This window comes from Oncorhynchus nerka, linkage group LG9b, assembly GCF_034236695.1.
Source record: "Oncorhynchus nerka isolate Pitt River linkage group LG9b, Oner_Uvic_2.0, whole genome shotgun sequence".
NCBI lineage: Eukaryota > Metazoa > Chordata > Actinopteri > Salmoniformes > Salmonidae > Oncorhynchus > Oncorhynchus nerka.
In genome coordinates, this window is record NC_088424.1 from 14592101 (window position 1) to 14616207 (window position 24107).

At 42.4% G+C, this 24107-nt stretch overlaps 1 pseudogene; it reads left to right on the forward strand.

Annotated features, from left to right (window-relative positions):
* The window catches only part of LOC115114319 (thymocyte selection-associated high mobility group box protein TOX-like), a 57640-nt pseudogene extending 34211 nt beyond the window's left edge, over positions 1 to 23429 (forward strand).
* The last annotated feature ends 678 nt before the right edge of the window (positions 23430 to 24107 follow it).

A 24107-nucleotide genomic window follows, 5' to 3' on the forward strand; every position in this document is an offset into this window, starting at 1 on the left:
CTTTTGAAGATCGCTGGTCTGCACTGCACTCATCAGTTGTCACTCATCTTCAAACAGAAATACAATTTTGTGATTTGATGTTGGTTGACGTTGCTTTATAAGTCATAGGTCTGTTTTTTTGTTTTAACTAAGGTTGAAGACTGATAGTCTGCAACTGTTGCTAATCGTAGTCATTCTAGAGGCTAAACAAAAAAACAAAAATTGTCCTGCCGTGTCTTGCAATGTACTAAATATCCTTCTCATGTTAGGATTTTTTATTTTTCATTTTAAAGGGGCATTTGTAATATGAATACAATATATTTGAATGGATTTAATCAAAATAGGCCCACCAGCAGGCATTTGCATCGTTCTGAGCAGAATGGGACTCAAATGGGATCAATGGAATGCAGACCGCGGGGGAAAGTGGATATTCGTCTAATCCATTATGATTTTTGTGTTCTAACAGACCCACAAGGTGGTTTACTAAAAAAGGATTTGGAAATATTTGGCTGTTTTTGCTGCATAATATTTAGAAATGGTCCTTTTCGGGGTTCGAAAAAAATGCTAACTCCCGTTCGTGTAAGCTGGTAGCATATAGTGGCCACATAGAAAGCGGTGGTGGTACTTGAAGATGTAATGCAGTTGATTTGTGACGATGACACAAGCATGTATCCAATTTGTAAGTCGCTCTGGATAAGAGCGTCTGCTAAATGACTTAAATGTAAATGTAATGTATTAGGTTTGACCTCTATATATTGGGTTTGACCTCTTATACTCCGATTTTTACCCGAAAATAATGTGAAATACAATCCACATATACACAATAGCCAAACAATAGGCAAAATTGTATAGGGGGAAATTAGGAGATTCTGAATCTTTCCCCTACGGGGGGGGGGGGGGGGGGGGAGCACGTGAGTGGCGTTGCCATGGTATTTCCATTGTTTTGCTCAAGTTTGATTGATCTCTTTACCGCATCTATTGTTCTCGACTGAAAAGGACAATGGGCGATTGAAGAGAATGACACACATATATATATATATATTTATTTATATTTATTTATTTATATATATATTCAGAACAAGGCTTGATATTAGAAAAGGTGCTTACACGGGGCAATATGAAGGTTTTGGTTTTGACAAATGAATAGCAAGGCCTTTCAGAGAAAGAACAACTACTTGGTAATACGGCCTTCCGATACTGTCCATGTTAGTTTGGAGAAAAACATTTCTTTAGGGTGCTAATTAGCACAAGGCTACAGCTGTGTGGGCGTACTGTATCTGGACTGGAGGTCCAATATGTTACCTATCTTTCTATTTTTATTCACTACAGATGGTGTCGGTGTGTTAGAATGGGAGGACAACATGAAACAACATGTCGTGTTTGTCTTCATCATATTATCCGAGACCAAATAGACTGAACAGTAACAAATATCACTGTGTTGACCTCTGATACCATGACCTGGACATCCAATTCCTCACCTTTAGAACAAATTATGATAACGTCAGTAATAGACAGGATGATCTCTCTCTCTGCGTCTCTCTCTCTCTCTCTGCCTTTTTCTCTTTCTCTCTCTGCCTTTCTCTCTCTCACTCTGCCTCTCTCTCTCCGCTTCTCTCTCTCTGCCTCTCTCTCTGCTTCTCTCTCTCTTTCTGCCTCTCTCTCTCTCTGCCTCTCTCTCAATTGGAGATTTGTCTCTCTTCTCTCGTGTTGATCACGTGGTATGCAGCAGCACACCATCACTCTCAAGTTAGACATAATGTTGCTGTGTGTCTGGCTTCTGAGCAAACAACCCAAGTTCTCCCAAGACTCTTCAGTGTGAGTGATCAGAAAACCAGAGTAAAGATGGGTGTGTTTTTCTAGGAGGGCCGCAGAATGTAATAACAACGACTACACCAGAACTCTGCACAGGAAGTGACAGTTATATAACTGTCAAGTTTGTTGTTGTTATGTAATTATCAATGTTTTATGCCCATACTTTAAAACGTCTTTGACACAATATTGACTTGGCCTTTTCCGTTCCTATATAAGGTATTTCTGTAGGCCTATGTATCGTGAAAATGAAATAATTGGTCAAATTTGAAGTATCAATATCAAAGTAACCATAGTCAACAACAATTGTGGCATCTGTTGTTGTTTTTACGACAGCTAAATAATGTATTGTTCCTGAAAACCTTACTGTATGAATTATGCCAACATATTTCACACCAACCAACCAAAGTTGACATCTGTGAGAGGAAACACAATCAAATATGCAAATGTGTGCAAAACGTTGGCTTTCGGCAGGGAAGGAAAGAGAAGTCGAAGGAAGCTCATTAAAACGATTATTGCCATCTTTTGGAAGAACAGTTGGGCTGCTATTTATTTCAGTAGTGATAGGTTTCTGAACTGATTCTCTGCCTAATTGCCTGGAGTTGGCTTTCTGTCAGCTCCATTTTGTTTTCAGCAAAATAAAAGCTGTAAATTAGCCGTAATGAAAATCTTGGAGGGAATCAACAAGGAGTTAGTAGAGGCAGAACGTAACTCCTGAGCCCGCCGATGATGCTGGGAAAAAAAGTCGCTTCTGGGGGAGAGAGAAAAAGAAAACATTTCAAGTTGTATCAGAAGGTTGACTTGTTGTGCTGTCTTCTTTTGGAAAGCTTCACCGAGTTAACTGAAACCTTCCGAGTCGTACTGATCAAGAGCAATTGAACGTGTTAAATAGTTCTCTCCCTTGATGGAAATAATTCCTCTTCCAGAGCTGTATAGATGTAGATCATACCTCATATTTCCTGTTGATTCAAAGTGATTGCAGTTTGTTGCAGTGTTTACCAAATAATTCATGTATTTGCCTCAGATTTATACCGCCTTTCATCTGCCTTGGCTGTTTTACATTTTTCCCCGGCGAGCTATAAAGGGGTCGAAAGAGATTGGGAGGGAGGGAAGGACATAGGGCTTTTAAAAGACATAGAATACAGCACAGCCAAGTGGAACTGACTGTCAAGACGCATAAAAGAAGCCTTTCGTTTGAAGTTAACGAGGGAACATTTACATACATTTATCTACACTCAAACCCCCTTTTATTTAGCCCGAATCATTGAAAAACATGCCCAAATACATTCACACACATTTGTTGACATGCAAAATGAGATTATATGTATCCTATGTGTAGTTGATCATTAATGCATGAATTAATTCAAGTAATCATGATTGCATCAACGATGATGATTAATCCTCATTGTTGGTATCGTTGATCATAAAAACGTTTTGTTTGAGGCTGTGTACATCATTAGTCCTAATTGCCTAATAATAATAGCATCAATTCACAAGGTATTTACAGATGTCCCATTGCACAGTCTTAATAAAGACTCATGGAACCATAGTAGTCTATTAATGAGGACTAGAATGATCTGATGTAATCTGCATGTTCTGTATTCCAGTGCTGTAGCTGAGCGTTAGGGTTATAATACTGTAATAATAATGAATTGGATGTATTTTCCAGTCACTCAAAGAGCTTTACATTGTCCACTACTACCAAAGTGTAGCATCCACCTCTATTGTGTTCTTAGGCCTAATGTGTTTGACTGCCCAGTTTGGGTGGACTTGCATATCCACTTAAAAACATTTGCTAAATGATCATTTTGTCATATTATTTCTTCTCAAACGTTTCTTCCTCTCCTCTTCTTTTGCAGTCCTACCCAGTGCCCAGTTTGGGTGATGAAGACTTCAACATTCCCCCCATCACGCCTCCCACCATCCCAGAACACATGCTGCACCCCCACCTACCGGAGTCAGAGTCTGGCTCCTACCACCCGCTGGCACCCTCTCACTCCCAGAGTGGCCTGCACCCCTTCCACTTGCAGGGAATGGACATGATGGGTCAGGATGGAGGGCTGTTGAGCCAAAATGGCGGCCTAATGTCCAGCACCCTCTCTGTGGTGAGTCTAGCCTGATGCCACGAGCAAGCAGTGTGCAGAGATCAATGTAAATACGTACGTGGGTTTTTCTGTTCTGGATGGCAGCTGTGAGTGCAGGCACGTGTTCCATCCCAGCAACAACACACCTCATCCAACTAATCAAGGTCTTGACGATTAGCCGGTTAGTTCAGTCATATGTGTTAGCACTGGGAAAGAACAAAAGCCTGGATAACACATTGGGTCTCCGGGACCAGGATGGAGGAACAGTGTTCTTTTGGATGACCCATGAGTTGTCAGTTGGTTGATGAAGCTTTTTCCCCTTCATTTCATTCGAAATCGAAAACAAACTGGTGGGGTGACATTCAGCAGAAATACGCTCAATTCAAGTCTTGACTTTTCAAGAAGTGGAGAAATGAAACCTAAACTTTTGGATTTGTCTTTCCTTGCAGAAACCTCACGATGTGATAGGTGACATGACTAATCGTGGTTTACCACTCTGCATAGGTATTGGACCTAATCTCCCATTCAAGTCAAAGTGAAACTTCTCACGTCCCACTCTCAGCCAGAGGTTCTCTCTGCCCTTGGCCATGTTCACTATGTTCACCGATAAACAACAATATTATGTCTCAACAGCACCTTCACCACTGAGGAACGACATGATTGCACTGTGTGCTGTCTACATGCTCTTCATGATTTTCCCTGCTGCATATTTATTTCCATTAATCAGACAGGTGTAGCTGTGTAGCTCCACACAACCCTGTTCTTGAACCATATAACCCAATTTCGGGTTTTCAATGTGGAGCTTAAAGGTCCCGCACAGTCAAAATCATGTTTTTTTTTTAAATGGCCTGATTTGAATGGAACCAGATCAAAGTAGGATGACTAAAGTATGAAAAATGACTGTAGCTGGTACATTGCTAGGTTTTGGTCCGCTCCCTTGTGTCAAAAATTAGAGTTCAGGAGGCGGGATTATTAAGGGCTTAGTTTGACATTTCGGTAATTTAGCTGAAGCTCTTATGCAGAGCGGCTTACAGGAGCAATTAGGGTTATGTGCCTTGCTCAAGGGCACATTGGCAGGTTTTTCACCTGGTCAGCTCGGGGATTTTAACCAGTGACCTTATGGTTAATGGCCCAATGCTCTTAACCGCTAGGCTATCTGCCGCCCTATCACACGAAGCCCCTCATTTTAATACACCAATGGTAACATCTTATTCTCTTACCTAATTTAAATAATACCACCTTGTAACTATCATCACAGGATGTGTGTTCACAGAGGGCTGTGGTTTGCATAGCTAGCTCGGTAGTCTACTGGTGCCAAAATTTGACTTGTGTCAGCAAAGATACTTACAAGTTTCCCTTTCATCTGTGTCTGCTGTTAGCTAGTTACTGGCATACAGAAGAGGCTGATGGGAGGAGATATAGGAGGATAGGCTCATTGTAATGGGTGGAGTGGAATGAATGGAATTAAGCCTCACTGAATTTACTCAAATTCTGAGCATTTTTTTCATCTCCCAAAAATATGATTGGTGATGTTTTGGTCACTTAAAAGGCTATTTTCCATTTGAATCAGAATGACTGTGCGGGGACTTTAATGATTTCCAAGTTTGGCCATCACAGCCTATTTTCCACTTTAAGCCAAGCATTTTAGCTACCACTATATTATGTTTCACATTCACTCGGTAGCTAAAACACTTCGAAACATGAGTGTTTTCTATTGCTCAGCATTCGTAAACTACTTTTACTAAAAGGAAATAGGAGCTCGGATAGGATGACGTGCCGGCTGAAAGATTCCCCAGATTGACAAAGGGCATTTTGTTCCCGTTCACCTTAATGTTCTCACAGAACATCCATTTAGAGTGGCTATGAATTATGGTTGCCAGGCAACGGGGCCGAGAGCTTGTTGCCACGGCGAGGAATGAAAGAGGCTGGTCGATTCTATTGGTCTGGGGCATTAGCCTCATGTCTTCTTCTATACGTTTAGCCTTCATTCTCTCAGTCTCTGGCCATTCATTGTTATTAAGCACCGATAGTTGATTATAATGAACGCCATTTGAGTAAGTGTTAGATTAATAGGTAAATCGTCGAAGAGAAATTCACTTCTGCAGGTGGGATTTTTTTCACAGAACTGGGGATAAAAGCAGTGTATCGTCTAACCTTTTAAATTGCGGAAGATATTGAGAAAAATGGCTGGTTCAGGGAAAACGATGTAGGCCTACAGATAAGTTGTTTCCTCTCCCCATAGTTTTAAATGGACTAAATTACAATCTCATTTACATTTTTATATTTTTTTACCAGCATTCCACTGCCACCAATTTCCTGTTTGTAAAAAAAGAATTGCCATTTTTTTCTCATAGAAATCCATCCACATGTTATTGTATCAACAATTTATCTGTAGGCCTATATCGTATTCCCAGAACCAGACATTTTTATGAATATCATCCCAATTTACAAGGTTAAAAGACTGCAGAAGTGAATTTCTCTTAGACGATTTACCTATTAATATAACACTTACTCAAATGGCGTTCAGTATAATCAACCATCGGTGCTTTGATAAATGAATGGCCAGAGACTATACCATCAGATATGGATTGTTGGAGACAGACGGAGATAAAATAATCCTTGGCATCCATTCATATTAGTGTCATAATGATGACCTGGCTTGTGACTCACCTCTCTGATAATTCGGAAAGTTCCCCCACGTCGCCATGGGGATTAGGTTGTGTTCCGCTGTTACTGGCGGTTACCAAACGGCCCGACACCAAATCCCCCCCCCCGTTTTAGTTACACCCACATCACCCTTTTTCCCCTTACCACATCACCCATGTCCTATCTGGCTGTACCAACAGTCACACATCTGTATAGAGAGAGGAGGTGTTCAGTGGGTGAGCTGCTCTAAGGGGAAAGATTGGTTAGCCTGTGTACCAGTCTGCTCTTGCCGCCTTGTCATGATTGTCATGACAACAACAACACAACACTGACCTTAGATCAATATTTTGAATTGGATTTTATTTAGGAATATAATCCTTACAAAGATCATGTTAAATATTGGTTCGTGTTCTGGACGGGTTCCGAAATTAAACTCCTACATTAACTCTAGAGTACAATCGATTTCCTTCACTATGGAAACAAGCATTAACTCTATGCATTTCTTAGATGTACTTGTTACAAAGAAGGGATGATCTCCAAGTACTACAGTTTACAGAAAACCTACAGATAAAAACACTGTTTTGACAGCTGAGAGTTACCACCCTCCCCCCCTAAAAAGAGGTTTACTAGTAAGCCAACTTCATCGACTGAGTAGCATCTGTGACACAGAGGAAGAATATGATAGACAATCAAATTCTCTCCTCAAGCGTTTTTTTCTCTCGCTTGAGACGATACCCCGATACCTGGCTTGTCAAAAGCTTGAACAGAAGCTAGTTACTTAATAAATCCCAACAAAACAGAAGAAACCGTTTTCTGTGAACTATATACCTACTTTCAATGACAGCTGTAATGGCATCAAGTCTATTGCCAATAAACATTGGCAGTTATTATCCTCAGACTCCTCTTTAAATTCCGCCTTCCAGAATCCACCTTCATTCACCAATAAACGATGAAGAAACCCATCAAGCAGGCCTTCATAGAAGGATGCTTCCCATGTACCTCTTGTAAGCACCATAAGAAACTGTTCTAACGTTGTGTGCCCTCAGACTTCTAGGACCTATCAAATAAAGTCATGTGTAACTTGCCCTACGAAAGGAGTTATGGATATGTTACAGTGTTCTTGTAATAAGGTTTGTAATTGAAGAGAAAAAACATCCCGCGTCTTGAAAGTACGACTTGGAGAACATAAAAGTACTGCTCGACGTCAAGACATCGCCTCGCCGTTTGCGAGACACTTTTATAGGGCGAAATCTTTCTGTTATGCATTGCGTCGCGTCGGGATGGAGGAAAAGTTCATCCAGCGCGTAGAGGTCGGGACTATTGACAACAAATGACTCCACAGAGAAGCCATGTGGACATATAAATACAAGTCTGTATCTCCACACGGTTGAAATTAATCATTCGATTTCACCTCCTTCCTATAAGCCAAATTTAGACTGTTACACAGGAACACTGTCCTTATCAGATTTTGCATGTCATTTATGAGTCGGCCCCGCATATTTATGAACGGCTGTGCCTGAAGTCCTTTGTGGCCGGGCTATCTCATGAATTGATGTGATGTATTTAGGTGAGCGGACACCTGGGGGGCGATTGATTTGTGATTTGCCCTCCGTGCCCTCTCCCATACCCTATAATTCTGTATTTCTTTGTGACTCATTTGTAAGAAGGTAGACCAGAAAAGCCACATCTCTGATAGGCAGATGAGTGGCAACCCTGATTAGAACCACCTGCTGCCCATCTGTTGTTCTTTACAAATGCTGTTTTGAGTTCAAATCAAATTGTATCTATCCCTGAAAATAATTCAAAACAATGAATAATCAAGTAAGCTTTATGCAACATCTTTTTGAGTGCGAACCCATTACACCTTTTTGTTTGACTGAATTCACGGGCTTCATGCACCAGCCAGGCTTGTGGGAGAGCGCCATGGTTCTCTTTTGATCAGTATGTATGACCATCTCCAAGAGGTCGTGGTGACATAAGCTGTTCTACTTAGTTCATTGACTTTCATTGAAGCAGAAAAAAAGCAGAAAAGGGGCCTCCCGACTGGGGCTGCGGTCTAAGGCACTGCATCACAGTGCTAGAGGCGTCACTACAGATCCGGGTTCGATCCCGGGCTGTGTCGCAGCCAAACGGGAGACCTATGAGGCGGCGCACAATTGGCCTAGCGACGTCCAGGTTAGGGCAGGGTTTGGCCGACTGGGATGTCCAGGTCCCATCGCGTTCTAGCGACTCCTGTGGCAGGCTGGGTGTAATGCATGCTGACTTCAATCGCCAGCTGTACGGTGTTTCCTCTGACACATTGGTGTGGCTGGTTTCCGGTTTTAAGCGAGCAGTGCGGCTTGGCAGGGTCGTGTATCGGAGGACGCAATGCTCTTGACCTTCGCCTCTCCCGAGTCCGTACGGGAGTTGCAGCGATGTTACAAGACTGTAACTACCAATTGGATATCACGAACACGGGGTAAAAAAGGTAAGAAAATAGCAGAAAAAAACAGCGAAGGGGGTGTCTCGCTTCCTCTTCCATCTCTGATATAAGGGGTTAAGGTGTTAGTTAGCTGGAGGGGATGGATGGGATTAATTCTCTGTAGATTATACAGTTAACAGGAGTCACCTGTCCTGGTGTTGATGTAAGCCCCTCCTGTCAGGGACATTGTGTAGGACACTGTGTCAGGGACAATAGCAGGCGTGAGGCGTCGCTCACGGCACCTGTCAGTCCCTATGGTAGCAGGTGACCTGGCCACACTCAGGAAGGGAGGGGCCACACTATTCAATCAAACCAAATAGACCAAAATGATGTTGTCCCTGTGCTGAAGGATGCAAGTTGTATCAGTCATGGTTGAAACAATGTTCAGTGTGTGAAGGAAAATTTGTGAGTATTTGTGTGAACAAGCAGATGTTTCAAGAGCGTTTCTAAGAGTAGGTTAACCATTGTCAAGAGTAACATTATTGAATGCCATTTTTAAGCCATTTAAAAACCAATCTACATTGTTTTTTTCAGATGCAACAAATGGTCAATTCCGATTCCCGGTACAGCAGCCATCAGCCAATGGAAGCGCTCAGACCCAGGAGCCAATCAGGCATGGGACATCAGAGTCAGCTGACCACCATCAACCAATCACAACTCAATGCCCAGTTGGGACTGAGCGGGAACAACGTTACCCATAATTCCCCATCTCCCCCTGGGAGCAAGTCGGCCACACCCTCTCCTTCTAGTTCCGTACATGAGGATGACAATGAAGAATCAATAAAGGTGAGCATAGGGATGGATACATACATGCACGTGTGTGGCACACACTCACACACACACAGAGAGCACAGAGAGAGAGAGAGAACCGACACACGTGAACATATACACACACAAAACAACTAACTTCCTTATTATACAGCCCCCCCCCACACACACACACACACACACACACACGCACACACGCACGCATGCACATAGACACACATACACCTATTTGTATAAGTGTGAGTCATCTGTAACCTTTGTGCCATTACATTTGTTTACCCTTTCCCTTGGAGAAGGGAGTCACAGTGGAGAGCTGCTATCTTAATGCTTATGTGATTGCTCATACAACGGTGCCATTTTCCATGCATATACAACACTATATGGAAATCAAACCAACGGGTACTTTTCTCAAACACCTTTGCCATATTCCACACCCTTATTTCCACCGTATGTTTTAACTGCAAATAGCAATCTTTTGGAAAATGAAACTATTTCAATATTTTATGTGCCCCTCTGGAAAAATCCTTATGTTTAATTTAGTGGAGTATAAAATCTAATGCGGTCAACATTTCAGAAATGTGCACTGCACTATTCAGAGTTATGGCTATTTCTGTGTTTCCTGTATAAAGCCATTTCTAAACATATTCATAAATTGATGGATAAATGAAAGTCTTGCATAGTTGTAACTACCGGTACTAACATCTGTCAAGGTCTTTTTATACAGAAATGATTTCTATCTGTTTGCAAACTCTCACATTCATGGTCATGTTCATTATCTCACATAGAAAACTAATTGTTTTAAACAATTATTCATTCCTACTGGACAAGAGCAGGTAAATAAACCAAAATATTTATGAATGTTCTGGAAAATGTTAGGAAGGATATACAGTCAACATTTTAAATAGTGCCCTGAGTTTTTCCTGATCATGGTAAGGAAAAACTCTGTGTCCTACAGTATACTGTACATAGCGTATCTACTATTAAAGTCCATTCTGATCTATTTAAACAATCAACACTCACTCTTCACACACTTGGCTCACTCCAGAAGCACATATAGTCTGACCATTCCTTCCTTCTTTCTTCATCAGGCAGAGAAGCGACCGGCAGCGGTCGAGACTCCCAAAAAGCCCAAGACCCCCAAGAAGAAGAAGAAGAAGGACCCCAATGAACCCTCGAAGCCAGTCTCTGCCTACGCTCTGTTCTTCAGAGACACCCAGGCAGCCATCAAGGGCTCCAACCCCAATGCTACCTTTGGAGAGGTGTCCAAGATAGTGGCCTCCATGTGGGACGGCCTCGGAGAGGAACAGAAACAGGTACGGCCCCGATAGTACAATGCATCCTCCTACCTCCTCAGACCTCTTCACATACACTTCCTTCTTGGACTTCATTAGACAGGATCCGCCCCACTCTGACGCTATAGAATAGATGATAATATACACGGAGTACACCAAGCTTTAGGAATACCTTCCTAATATGGAGTTACACACCCTTTTGCACTCAGAACAGCCTCTATTCGTCGGGGCGGGGACTTTACAAGGTGTTCAAAAGCGCTCCACAGGGATGATGGCCCATGTCGACTCCGAGGCTTCGCACAGTTGTGTCAAGTTGGCTGGATGTCCTTTCGGTGGTGGACCATTCTTGAAACACACTGGAAACTGTTGAGCGTGAAAACCCCAGCAGCGTTGCAGTTCTTGACACAAAGCGGTGCGCCTGGCACCTACTACCATACCCTGTTCAAGGGCACTTCAATCTTTTCTCTTGCCCAGTCACTCTCTGAATGGCACACAGACACAATCCATGTCTCAATGGTCTCAAGGCTTAACATGTTTCATTTAACCTGTCTCCTCCCCTTCAGCTACACTGAAGTTTATTTAACAAGTGACATCAATAAGGGATCACAGCTTTCACCTAGATTCACCTATTCAGTTTATGTCATGGAAAGAGCAGGTGTTCTTAATGTTTTGTACACTCAGTGTATTAGATTAGAAAATAATAGAGTATAAGGCTGTTGTTCTCACACAAAAAAAGAGGGAGAAAAAGTTGATGAAAAAACCAACATTAAATCCTTTTCACAGTTTCACAGTAGAAGTAGCTAGTGGCTCTCCCTGGTCCTGTGGCTCTGCTACTGTGAATGCTACTGTGAATGCTACTGTGTGTTTTGACTTACAAATGGCCTCTTGACAGAAGCAAATGGAAGAGAAAGCTTTTACATATTTATTCTAGTAAGCGCCGTGCTATTGTCCTATTACAAACGCGCACATGCACACACACACTCACTCACACACTCAGAAACACATTTTCAAACAAACACACACACACACACGCACGCCCGCACACACACACATACACACACACACATACATACACACACACACACACACACACACACACACACATACACACACACACACACCTCCAGTGTGGCGTAGAGCTGCACACGGAGAGGAGCATAGCAGTAAAGGTGGAGGAGGATGTCTGTCTGAGGACAGGACAGTGTACTTCCTGGAGAGAGAACAGCAACAGCTCGGAAGACAGACAGACAGACAGACAAAAACAGACGGATGGATGGATTGTGAAGAGGAACAATCTAGTTCTATATAAATTGGAAACCTTTTGAGTATTATTTAGCATCATAATAGCTTCATAGGACATAAACACTAACCCCGGTAGATAGGTTTATTTCTAGGAATGAAGTAGTTTGGCAACTGAAGTGCAATGTTTACTGTTCTGTCTTTTAAAGGTGTACAAAAAGAAGACAGAGACTGCCAAGAAGGAATACCTGAAGCAGCTGGCTGCATACAGAGCAAGCCTGGTCTCACAGGTAGGGACCAGAACCAGACATAACCTGGGAGCTGTAGTTCTTCTATTGTGATAAGTCTTCATAAGAGCAGTGGTCAGTTGACTCTGTAGGACTCTGGTATCACTGTTGTGCTCTCTCTCTCTCCTGCTTCCATCTCTCGCTTTCCCATCTCTGTCTTTCCAACTCCTTCTCCCGTCTTCCTTTCTCTGTCCTCTCTCTCTCTCTTTATCTCTCCCTCCCTCCGTCTCTCCCTTCAGAGTTACAATGAGCCAGGTGAGGTCAAAGTGTCCCAGGCCTCCTCCATGCTGGGCCCCAAGCCCCCCGTGTTCCCCGGATCAGGCCACCAGCACCCCCAGCAGCACCCCCACCCCCATCACTCCCACCCCAGCCTCTACATGAGCCACCCCTACCACCACCAGAGCCACCACCCCCACCCCCATCACCAGCAACAGCAGTCCCAGCAGCACCAGGCCGGCCTCAGCCCCCACCTGTCCCCCCTCCAGGGTCTTTCCCGGCCCAGTGGACCCCATTCAGGTGGGGTGTCTCTGGGCAGCATGGCGGCGGTGTCCCCCCTCCTTTCCAGATCAGCCCGCCGCTCCACTCCCACTCCCACCTAGGAATGCACCACCAGCAACAGCTCGGAGGACACCCGCTGTCTCTGCACTCACCCTCAATGGGACAGGTTAGTTGAACAGGCACACACACACACATGCCCAAATGCATAAAAACACACTCAAAATCAAATCACATTTTATGTATTACATGCGCCGAATACAACAGGTGTAGACTTTACCGTGAAATGCTTACTTACAAGGCATTAACCAACAATGAAGTTTTGAGAAAAACAAGAGTTAAGAAAACATTTACTAAATAAACTAAAGTAAAAAAGAAAAAAAGAACAAGTAACACAATAAAATAACATTTACGAGGCTATATATACAAGGGGTACCGGTACCGAGTCAATGTGTGGAGGTACAGGGTAATTGAGGTAATAAAGTGGCGTAATGCAGCGGCGTAAAAAAACTGGTGGTCAATGCAAATTGTCCAGGAAGTCATTTGACTCGCTGTTCAGCACTGTTATGGCTTGGGGGTAGAAGCTGTTAAGGGGTCTTTTGGACTTAGACTTGGCACTCCGGTACAGCTTGCCATACTGTAGCAGAGAGAACAGTCTATGACTAGGGTGGCTGGAGTCTTTTTTTTTTAGGGCCTTCCTCTGACACTGCCTGGTATAGAGGTCCTGGATGGCAGGAAGCTTGGCCCCAGTGATGGGCCGTACGCACTACCCTCTGTAGCGCCTTGCGGTCGGATGCCGAGCAGTTGCCATACCAGGTGGTGATGCAATCAGTCAGGATGCTTTCGATGGTGCAGCTGTAGAACTTTTTGAGGATCTGAGGACCCATGTCAAATCTCCTGAGGGGGATAGGTGTTGTCATGCCCTCTTCACAACTGTCTTGGTGTGTTTGGACCATGTTAGTTTGTTGGTGATATGGACACGGAACTTGAAGTTCTAGACTTGCTCCACTGCAGCCCCGTCGATGAGAATGGGGCATGTTCAGCCCTCCTTTTCCTGTAATGCCACGATCATCTCCCCTGTCACATTGAGGGAGAGGTTGTTGTCCTGGCACCACACTGCCAGGTCTCTGACTTCCTCCCTATAGGCTGTCTCATTGTTGTTGGTGATCAGGCCTACCACCGTTGTATTGTCGGCAAACTTAATGATGGTGTTGGAGTCGTGCTTGGCCACGCAGTCGTGGGTGTTTAGTCCCAGGGTCCTTAGCTTAGTGATGAGCTTTGAGGGCACTAACGCTGAGCTGTAGTCAATGAACAGCATTGTGGCCCAGGTGAGTTTAACACACATGCAAAAACATACACTCAAGTGCGCACACAAACACACACTGTACATATTATGCATATTGTGGTTTTATACACTCAGACATGGTCACCTACAATGTACAGCTTCAAAGACTTTACACACAATTTTTTGGTGTTGCCAAAATGCAATCTGTAAAACTATGTTTAGTGCTATATTGACGGTAAATACACCAAGTATATGACAAGGGAACAACAGCCCCACCTTTTTCGTTGTCAATAATTCTATTTTGCCTATATTCTTGATGAAGAATGTTAAGTTCACTGCTATGAGACCACAACATCAACCAAATACGCTAAATAGCGCTGCTAATAACTCTATATTGAAAATACTGTGATTGAAGAAAAATAGTTCAGAGGTTAAATTATTTAAAAAATATATCATCTCTACACACTTTCTACCTGACGTTAGTTGTTTAAGTTGAGACTTGCAGTATTTTTCATAAAAAGTCAGTAAATAAATGTTTTATGTATTTTTTACTGAGTCACTATGGACCCGTTCAAAACCTCGACCCACCGGTTGAGAATCACAGTTATAGATTATTCATTTCGATGTTATTTACAATCATATCCGGTCCCTTCATGTGCCAGAGATTGAAGGCAAGATAGGATGTATTCATACTACTGCCAGTCTAATACTGTACATTCACATTACACACACTCTTTCTCTCTATCCCTGTTTTTCGTTTTTCTCTCAAAAACGCAACTCCCCTTCACACACGCACACATAGCCACACACACAATCCCCCATTTTCCATTTTCTCCCAGTAATAAACAAATGCATTAGGCTGAGGATGTTATATAAGGGCACCAACAGCAGCACATTGAGATTGATGAATGCATCAGTGGTGGAGACAAAACGCACAGGCAGGCAGGGCTATCTGATGAAGCCAGTCTAGCAGACAGGACAGGACACATACACAGGAAATGAGATGAGTTCTCTGTAGGGGCTAGTCAACAACGCAGATTGGAAAAAGGGAAGTGGACCTCTCTCTTTCGCTCTCTCTCTCTCTCACTCTCTGGACCTTAGATACAGAATACATACAAGAATGCAAACTGTACATCAGAATTGTATTTTAAAAGTAACTGACCCCTTCAGAGGTTAAATCACCCATCCGTTTCTATGCACAAAAACACCCAGATTCGCTGCCTCGCTAATGCAACAGACATTTTGTCCTGAGGAAAATCAACAACAACAAATAAACCACAGAAGATATATCCGAGAGGGGGCTCTGTATAATATTAGAGGAGATGTTACCACAGGATCAGCTTTACTCCCTGTACAATCTAACATGACCCACTGTCTTTTCCCTTTTGGGAACTACTTTTGAGCTCCATAGGGTAGTGTCATTTGAGAGGGACATTAGTTTAATAAGAGGACTAGGTTATCAGGTATCAACGAGACCAGGTCGTTATGGAAACGGGTATCCAGGGGAACAGGTGACATACCTCTTGAGCGAGAGAGAACACTCACCTCCTGATCTCCTGAGCGTGGTACTTAGAATGAATAGCAAAACAAGGGTTGGTGGGAGATACTAGGTAAAGGCGTTGGGGTGAATGGTAGTTTTCTATGCCACTCACTTCCTAGACTTATATCAATATGGAGGTTAAACAACATATCCCAGTAGTTAGACTGTGTTCTACCACTCTTACCTGTCCAATGTGTTCAGATTATTTAACCTCCTGAGAATATAGAATATAAAGGAAAGGGAGCATGTTGATACTGTACACTCTTAGATAAAAATGTGCTATCTAAAACCTAAAATGGTTCTCCAGCTGTCCCCATAGGAGAACCCTTTGAAGAACCCTTTTTGGTTCCAGGTAAAAACAATTTTGGGTTCAACGTAGAACCCTAAAAGGTTCTACCTGGAACCAAAAAGGGTTCACCTAAGGGGACAGCTGAAGAACCCTTTTGGAACCCTTTTTTCTAAGAGTGAAGCTTTGAGATTGTAGACTTGAGGTACAGTATTCACTAAGCATGCGGGTATCGTTGTTGTTTTTTTAAGAGCAGGAACTGCCATTTATCTACTCTCAGCAGGCAAATTAACTGTTGCTGATCGAAGAAAAAAAAATAGGGAGAGGGGGAGAGAGGGGGAGGAGGGTGTAGAAGGGTGCCTCAGTCTTCATGCAGATTAGAATATGAATTTGTCTGAAGTCCAATTTTAGATGAGCTGCTTGTATGGGGCTGCCTGTATGGCTGTGTCAGTCCATGGAGAAAAGGGGGGGGGGGGGGGGGAATGGTTAAACAGAGGTTTGGGTTTGGTTGCCACTAAGCCCCCAGCACTCAGATCCCTCTTTTATTGGGGACTTTTAAATCCCACGGGGAGTAATAATCCTCCCTTGCTCAATTTTGCATATTTTGGTGGGGAGAGAGTGCAAAAAAAAACGCGAGTGCTGAAACTTTTTCCCGTAGTTAATAGAGTAGGGAAAGGGGGGAGAGGGGAGGGGGGATGGGCGAGAGAGAGAGAGATAAAAAAAAAAGGGCAGATGGGGCCTTTGTGATGGAGTGAAGGACAAGAATTTGTGGAACAATGCCTGAATAGGTAAGAGTCTGAGGAGGAGAAGAGAACTCAGCCACCTGCTGTCCCCTCTCTTTCAGAGCAGAGCTTGCAGCGTAGCGCCCAGATTCACTTCCCTTTCATACGTAGTCTCTCTCTCTCTCTGTCTGTCTTTCTATCTCTCTGTCTCTCCCTCTGTCTTTCTTTCTCTGTCTGTGTCTTTCTCTGTCTCTATTTCTTTCTCCCCCATCTCCTCTATCTGTCCCACTCCTCCCTCCCTCCCCCAATCAAAAAAGACAAACACTTCAAGAAACCCCAACATTAAAATTTCTGCTCCCCTAATTAAAATAACTACTCCTTTTTTTACTCCCCATCTTTCGTCTCTCCCGCTTCTCCAGCTGGTCAGGCTCCACCTCCTCAGAGTATACTCTCACGTCTACCATTGACTCGCTATAGGGAAGCTCAGTCAATAACCAACTCCCAACAATGACGATGCCCTCATGAGTCATCGTGTCTTGACCAATGTCTATCACAGCTCATTTGAATAGTGTAATACTATAACATAACATGGGAGGTCATTATTTGATGAATTGATTCGTATATATCTGAGTGCCGTACTGCTATAGAGAAGCCTGCAAATACTTTCCCATCCACAGTATCCACAGATCCGTTATCCACAAGCTAGCTGATCTGTTGCTCTTACACATCACAGCACGTGACTTGTATTGGCTGTCATTGGCTTTTTTGTCGTTGTCAGAGACATCAGTGTCGTGGGAATTACGAGCTGTGGACTCAGACCCCATAACCACTTGTGAGATTCTAACCATCTGTATGTAAATGCAAGGCGCTCATCCTCTTTTGAAGGATAATTCTCCAAGTCTGGCTTATGATTATGTACACATATGTGCATGCTACCCTGATGCACTTTGCTACGGAAATATATACGAGTTTGATATACTCAGACAACGTTTCGACTCTTAGGTCTTGGTCATGTCTGACATTAGAATCATAGAATTCAATAGAATGCTGTGCCTCTTTTACCATTTATTCTAAATAGACTGATTTGTAATTCATCCATGACCAGGATGGCTGCCATTATTGACACATTCTAAAGTCTATTGCTTATTTCACTGGTCATTGTTTGTACACTACATGGCCACTTGCTCATCGAACATCTCATTCCAAAATCATGGGCATTAGTATGGAGTTGGTCCCCTCTTTGTTTGTTGCTATAACAGCCTCCTCCTCCTCTTCTGGGAAGGCTTTCTGCTAGATGTTGGAATATTGCTGTGAGGACTTGCTTCCATTCAACCACAAAAGCATTAGGGCATTGATGTTGGGCAATTGGGCCTGGCTCGCAGTCGGCGTTCCAATTCAACCCAAAGGTGTTCGATGGAGTTGAGGTCAGGATTCTGCGCAGGCCAGTCAAGTTCTTCCACACTGATTTCGACAAACCATTTCTGTATGGACCTCGCTTTGTGCAGAGGGGCATTGTCATGCTGAAACAGGAAAAGGCCTTCCCCAAACTGTTGCCACAAAGTTGGAAGCACAGAATGGTCTAGAATGTCATTGTACTGTAAGCTGTATCATTAAGATTACCCTTCAATGGAACTAAGGGGCCAAGCTCAAACCATAAAAACAGCCTCAGGCCATTATTCCTCCTCCACAAAACTTTATAGTTGGAACTAGCAAAACTGTTCACAAGGCATCCGCCAAACCCAGATTTGTCTGATGGACTGCCAGATGGTGAAGCGTGATTCATCACTCCAGAGAACATGTTTCCACTGCTCCAGAGTCAAATGGCGGCAAGCTTTACACCACTCTAACCGACGCTTGGCATTGTGCATGATGATCTTAGGCTTGTGTGCAGCTGCTCGGCCATGGAAACCCATTTCATGAAGTTCCAGAAGAACAGTTATTGTGCTAACGTTGCCTCCAGAGGCAGTTTGGAACTCGGTAGTGAGTGTTACAAACCGAGAACAGACGATTTTTACACACTACGCTTTCACACACTACACACTGTGAGCTTGTGTGGCCTACCACTTCACAGCTGAGCCGTTGTTGCTCCTAGACATTTCCACTTCACAATAAGAGCACTTACAGTTGACCGGGGCAGCTCTAGCAGGGCAGAAATTTGACAAACAGACTTGTTGGAAAGGTGGCATCATATGACGGTACCACGTTAAAAGGCACTGAGCTCTTCATTCCACTGCCAGTGTTTGTCTATGGAGATTGCATGGCTGTGTGCTTGATTGTATATACCTGTCAGCAACGGGTGTGGCTGAAATAGCCGAATCCACTAGTTTGAAGGGGTGTCCACATACTAGTGTATCTCTATGAGTAGAATAACACAGATAACACTGGAAAATGGTATCTAAATGGTAGACTTTGAATTTTTTATTTTTTTCCAGGGATTCCCTCTCCAATCAGATTTCCAGAACATGCTCAACTCGTCCGGTGGGCAGGGACTGTCCCCATCCATGGACTACAGACAGGTGTGTCGAAATGGGCCCAGCCAGCACCTCGACTGGACCAGCGAATACTGTGGCAACGGGTAGAAATACTCATCCTTATTATATATATATTTTTTGTTTGATTGAACCTATATTTACAGTTGAAGTCAGAAGTTTACATACATTTAGGTCGGAGTCATTAAAACTCATTTTTCAACCACTCCACAGATTTCTTGTTAACAAGCTATAGTTTTGGCAAGTCGTTTAGGACATCTACTTTGTGCATGACGCAAGTCATTTTTCCAACAATTGTTTACAGACAGATTATTTCACTTATAATTCACTGTATCACAATTCCAGTGGGTCAGAAGTTTACATACACTGTGCCTTTAAACAGCATGGAAAATTCCAGAAAATTATGTCATGGCTTTAGAAGCTTCTAATAGGCAAATTGACATCATTTGAGGAAATTGGAGGTGTACCTGTGAATGTATTTTAAGGCTTACCTTCAAACTCAGTGCCTCTTTGCTTGACATCATGGGAAAAAATAAAGAAATCAGCTAAGATTTCAGAAAAAAAATTGTAGACCTCCACAAGTCTGGTTCATCCTTGGGAGCAATTTCCAAATGCCTGAAGGTACCACGTTCATCTGTACAAACAATAGTGCGCAACTATAAACAGCCGTCATACCGCTCAGGAAGGAGACGCATGCTATCTCCTAGAGATGAACATAGTGTGGTGCGAAATGTGCAAATCAATCCCAGAACAAGAGCAATGGACCTTGTGAAGATGCTGGAGGAAACAGGTAAAAAAGTATCTATATCCACAGTAAAACGAGTCCTATATTGACATAACCTGATATGCCGCTCAGCAAGGAAGAAGCCACTGCTCCAAAACCGCCATAAAAAAGCCAGACTACGATTTGCAACTGCACATGGGGATAAAGGTCGTACTTTTTGGAGAAATGTCCTCTGGTCTGATGAAACTAAAATAGAACTGTTTGGCCATGATGACCATCGTGGAAAAAGGGGGAGGCTTGCAAGCCGAAGAGCCCCATCCCAACCGTGAAGCACGGGGTGGCAGCATCATGTTGTGGGGGTGCATAGCACCATGAGGCAGGAAAATTATGTGGATATATTGAAGCAACATCTCAAGACATCAGTTAATGCTTGGTCGCAAATGGGTCTTCCAAATGGACAATGACCCCAAGCATATTTCCAAAGTTGTGGCAAAATGGCTTAAGGACAACAAAGTCAAGGTATTGGAGTGGCCATCACAAAGCCCTGACCTCAATCCTCTAGAAAATATGTGGGCAGAAATTGAAAAAGCATGTGCGAGTAAGGAGGCCTCCAAACCTGACTCAGTTCCACCAATTTATTTGCGGGAAGCTTGTGGAAGGCTACCCGAAACGTTTGACAAAAGATAAACAATTTAGAGTCAATGCTATCAAATACTAATTGAGTGCATGTAAACTTCTGACCCACTGGGAATGTGATGAAAGACATAAAAGCTGAAATAAATTATTCTCTCTACTATTATTCTGACATTTCACATTCTTAAAATAAAGTGGTGATCCTAACTGACCTAAGAGAGGTAATTTTTACTAGGAATAACCGAGTTTAAATGTATTTGGCTGAGGTATATGTAAACTTCCGACTTCAACTGTAGTATGATAAAGCAGAATGGAGAAACATAGCAGATATGAGAGTATGAATGGAGTTCATATTCAGATTGACCTTTAGGGCCGGTTTCCCAGAAATAGATGAAGCCCAGTTATGGACTAAGAAGTACTTTGAATTTAGATTCTATTTTGAGCAAGCTTTTGTATTCCAGGAGGAGGCGTAATCGTTGACCAGGAAACTAGCCCTTTATGTATTGCTTAAACATCTGTTAATTAGAACAGTTGCTCACCCAAGTGTCTATCAATCGTTCAAATTGTATTTGAAATGTGTTTCATAACACAAAGTCTGTTTAAAAAACATTGATTGATTATTATTGATTGATTACTATTCATTATTCTTTGTCGTGGTTCCTCTCTATTCCTTCAGAGCTCTTCAGAGAGACAAGCCTCTGTTCCTGACCTGATCTGACCTCTAACCTCTACACACCTCCACTCAACCACCCAATGGACCGGATCGCAACCAGACCCGGTCCACATTCAGTCCCACTCTTTATTCACTGAACCAAGGCATGATTATCCTCTCCCCCAGTAGAAAGTCCTTGACCACCACCCCCCCACTCTGGCTGAACCATCTGACCAACTGACCGTCACTCAGAAACAAGAAAGACATAAGCACATATTGCAAAACATCCATATTTTGATATTTGTGATTCTTTATGATCTACCTTGAAAAAAATCATACTGATGTCATGAGTGGGTTTCAGATAGTTTTGTAACAAACACCCTCCCCTGATATTAGATTTAAAAAAATGTAAAGTTCTGGACTTTTTAATTGTTGGATGGCCATAGAGGCAGAAAGAAAAGGTGCTCAAAGAGTTGAACGAATAGGCAGCAATGTCATATCTACTGATGTGTCGTTGGATCGTTACTGATATATCGTTAGATTGTGTTTTGAGGAAGACAAAGCTGATGACCATTTTTTTGATCATGGCCGTTGTTGAAATCCCAGAAGTTAATTTAGCACTTAGGGGCTTTTGGGGCTTTTTTTCTCCACACATAGCAAGATGTAAACCAAAACCCCAAACTAACAGACTTTTTAAAAGGAAAGACAAGATGTTTTAGCCTTTAAAAGAAATTAACAAAGAACACATGTATTATACTTCTATCACTCTTTCCCTATGTCTCTCTCTCTCTCTCTCTCTCTCTCTCTCTCTCTCTCTCTCTCTCTCTCTCTCTCTCTCTGTCTCTCTCTCTCTCTCTGTCTCTGTCTCTGTCTCTCTCTCTCTCTCTCTCTGTCTCTCTCTCTGTCTCTCTCTCTGTCTCTCTCTCTCTCTGTCTCTCTCTCTCTCTCTCTCTCTCTCTCTCTCTCTCTCTCTCTGTCTCTCTCTCTGTCTCTCTCTCTCTCTCTCTGTCTCTCTCTGTCTCTCTCTCTCTTCCTCTCTCCCTCTCTCTCTCTCTGCTACTGGACTGCCTTAGAGACTGCCGTGTGTCTTTGAGCAGAGTTGTGTTGCTCTTTCTAAACTGATGATGATGATGTTCATAGGATCCTCTGTGGACTATGCCTCGGCTGGTTAGTGTAGCCATCACCTCAAGCTGTACATAGATTTTTGTTTTACTCTTTTACTCCTCGAGTATAAAAACAAAAGCTTTTTTTTGTTCCAAGTGCAGTGTGATTGTGAATTGGATCACACCGGTTTTAATTTAACTATCAAAGAATAAGGGAAATTGATTGAACAGCTTTTATAGCTGTTTGGACTCTATTGGGTGTAGGAATTGTCAATATAATGATATTTGGACTCTATTGGGTGTAGGAATTGTCAATATAATGATATTTGTAAGATAAAACTTGGTAAAATCAGTTGTTTTCATCCTCTGAAACAACGTCATAAACGTTGGCTGCCCTTTACCTGGAAAACATCACAAAATATGAGTTTTGTGAAAGTAGACAAACAAAAACATGTTTTGTTTTGTACAAATCCTTTTTTGGTACAACTTCTGGGCATATTGATTATATGAATTGTCATCAAGCTCCTGTATCTGAAGTTGCTTTTCTTTATCAGCCGAAAGTGTCTGATAATGAGGGAAGGAGATTGGTAGAGACAGATTGGTAGAGTGGGGATATATAACCCTGACATCTGGCTTGTCATCGCTCTTCTGATCACTCCATCACTCTCTCTCTCTTTCTCTCCATCAAGTCTGTTCATCACGCTGCGCCTATTTATGAAACAATAACTGTAGGTGTTTTTTTTTATTTTAAAGCCCTTATGTTTAATAGCGTTGATGATGGCTGTCTTCTCTTGTTTCATTTGGGTTCCTTTCTCTTTGGCAGAAAAACGTCTCCAGGCAACAACAATGTGAAGAATTGTATTCTTATTTTTAGTTTCTAATGTGTTTGAAAGAAATAAAGTCAAACCTGCATTTTTGTGTGCAGTAATCAGTCACTTTTGAATTCCCTGTGTTTTTATTTCAACCTAAAGTGCCTGAGGGATTGGGAGAACATAGACAACCAGAGTCCTAATTGTGTATATCCTTGTCTCAGAGTTTGAGAGTAGGTGTCGACTAAAAGTAACAATTTCAGCTTTATCGTGAAGATTAAAATACTTCCATGACGATGTTTTGTTTTGTTACTGTAAACCAGTAGTTATGATGATTTAGTTTGAGTTGGATTTATTTGCACCAAAGAAAACAAGTGATAGTCAACAATACAGATTTGTATTTTTAAACAAAAAAGAAACGATGTGTAGGTTGGAAAAAGGCTTTACATGAAAACCACCAAAAAACACAATATACAATACATAAGTATCACAATCGCTGTATTTCAGGGAAGAAAAATACGTGTTTAAATTCAGTCTTCTACTGTGTTATGTTTTGTTCAATTTCAAGACTATGTACTGTAGACTATGTAAATGTAGACTGTCACAGCCAGCACAGTAATAATTGATCAATATGGATCAAGAGATTGATGAACACCAAGTAAACAGCTGTTAATATCATCCTCACCAGACCATTTCGTAAATGGTGTCCTGGTTGGTGACTTTGACCAATTCATGAACATAATATCAGCTAATATTACGAATACCGGTAGTACGTTTCTGGATCATTATCAAAATGAGCTTAGA